The sequence below is a fragment of the Mytilus californianus genome, unplaced genomic scaffold, assembly GCF_021869535.1.
Source record: "Mytilus californianus isolate M0D057914Y unplaced genomic scaffold, xbMytCali1.0.p SCAF_8, whole genome shotgun sequence".
Lineage (NCBI taxonomy): Eukaryota > Metazoa > Mollusca > Bivalvia > Mytilida > Mytilidae > Mytilus > Mytilus californianus.
Genome location: NW_026262734.1, coordinates 43,571,493 through 43,573,974, shown reverse-complemented (window position 1 = coordinate 43,573,974; position 2,482 = coordinate 43,571,493). Strand labels below are relative to the sequence as shown.

Sequence of the window (2,482 nt, the reverse complement as noted above, 5' to 3'; positions counted from 1 at the left end):
CCTTGTTTGACCCTTTGATCTTCAGGACAAACCAGTAGTATTATAGTTGTCTAATTAATAATCAAACCAAGTTTCTTTTATATTTCTGTAATGACAAATTATGATGTTACAGGTATCTCCATCTAATGGACACATGATGAGACAAGTAACGATGTAGCCAAAAGTGCTGAAAAATGTCCATATAAGGTTTTAATCAATATAGAAATGTCAGTAACACATTTTAAATCGCCCTAGTCTGGGCAGACTGTGACCGAATAAGCACATCACCAAAGAGCTGTCCTTAACATCAAACTCGTTAAAGATTTAAACACAGACAAAGATAATAAAATTGTAAGTTCAGAAAAAGCAGGAAAAGCACTTATATCAGTAACATTAACTTTAGAGTTGACAACCACATATTGGCCTCAGTTGAGCAGACACAAATTTGTACCAATTTTCAAAGAACTTAAAGAACGTATAGAAAATAAGGATGCACATCATACTAATTAATATGAATTCTAACTAATTTAATTTTTAATTTCAGTTGAGTTACAAATGATCGTTTAAGAAGAAGTACAAACACGTTCTGGATTGGTTCAACAAGGAAGGACTTTACTAGTATCCACTTGTTAATACTAAATATCTCTTAACTTACTTTCTAGTATATAATATAAGTTACTAATCGAAAGACAGACAAAACTATAGCCAATCTAAAATGGTCGCAAGGAAAACAGATAACTGAAAACACAAACGCCACTAAAGGTCAAAGGTGAACTCAGATGCCCCTGGATGTGTTTACTGCTTACTGGTGCGTCTTCCGAATTACATTACTGTTGGAATTAATCTTAATACATTGCTATTAAACACAACATATAAACACTATAGACTGTACAACACCAACCCGAACAAAAACCGTGGGTAAGCACATAAAAAGTGTACACTTTGAGATCATTACTGTATATTAACCTACTGGCCATGACTATAGACGACGGATTTGCCCCATTTAAGTTTTGTAACACTGTCTGTCAGATTTCATAAGTTCATATCACTTGATTACCTGTATGCAGATCTTCGTCTGTAAAATTAGGTTGGTTAGACTGTAACAATTTCATAGTACAGATGCAGTAAGAAGCTTAAAATTTTTTTTTGAGTTTTTAGGTTTGTTTTTGTTTAGAGATTATACATAGACTGTTATTCCTTAACAGTTACAATATACCACAGTTGAATGTTACAGAAGCGAACAAGATACCAGAACTTATATTGTACAATAAAAATGACGTGGAAATATTTGTAAGTTAGTACTAGAAGAAAATTATAAATACAATTTTTTTGGGGTAAACTGTACATATTTATGAATTTATTGAAAAAAAGATACAAATCTTCTGTATACAATGTTTCTGTGAAAGGTAATATGGTTGTGTGATATCACTTCTTGAGTTCCACTTAACCAGTTAAGTGAAAGAATTGTACCGATTAGACATATAGTTTGCCATATTGTCCTTAAATTTGTCGTTTTTCGTGCCAAAGGTCAATATTTCTCTCCGGGCGCTCCGGCATCCTCCACCAATAAAAACTGACCGCCACGAAAAAGCCAATTGTGCTGAGAATTGTCAATCAATCAATCACATCAATCAATCAATCAATCAATCAATCAATCAATCAATCAATCAATCAATCAATTGTCCGTACAGATAGGACACATATTTGAATACGCTGTAAAGCAAAATAAATGACTCTGTAATTTGCCTATAAGATACTGTCATATTGATGACACTTTTTAGAATTTATATGTATCAGAGATTACCATTGGACAAAACGACATATGAAAAGTTAGATCATTTGATTAAAGATTTAGGATTTTACCGCCAGAAAAAGTTCAGTGACAAACTTCCAGCTGAATATGAAAACGGACCAGTTCCTCCGCCAGATGGCATTTCTATCGACGATCTCCTGGTCGGATTCTCCCTTTGTGGACGCTATGGAATAAAAAGTGAATTAACTGCAGAATATTCTTGTGGAAAATAAACCAACTTAGTATGACTACAAAAGAAAAAATACAGCTTGATACTCAATGATATGTTTATTGAAACAATTAAATTAAATATAAACATGGATGACTGGTTTCATGCTGTACTTCATAAATATCAATATTAAAAAGTAAAGTTGTGCATGCACATTTAATGTTCAATATGGTAAATATTTCTAATACTTTGTTTTTTGTATAATTTAATGTCACGGCGGAGTAAGGACCTTGAAATAAATATACACAGCAGCAGTGTTTATTTATATATAACTCCGTAAGTGTAAAACAGTTTAATCGAATGTACTTTAAAGTAGTAGATTGGATAGATTAAATTGTATACTGTCATGCAATGTTAATACTGTAGCTAAATTGCGTATTTTGGATTCCATTCTGAAGACTTTAAATGAGTTAACACTATGGTAGACACATTAAACCGTTTTGCCCGAACAAAGAAAAAGAAAGAGTAAGTTAAAGGTTAAT

General features: G+C 32.3%; 1 long non-coding RNA gene across 1 annotated transcript; it reads left to right on the top strand.

Annotated features, from left to right (window-relative positions):
- Positions 1-1,149: 1,149 nt before the first annotated feature.
- On the top strand, positions 1,150-2,254 carry LOC127712394 (uncharacterized). The gene is made up of 2 exons (XR_007987063.1): positions 1,150-1,269; positions 1,777-2,254. It is a non-coding gene; the product is annotated as an uncharacterized LOC127712394 (long non-coding RNA).
- The last annotated feature ends 228 nt before the right edge of the window (positions 2,255-2,482 follow it).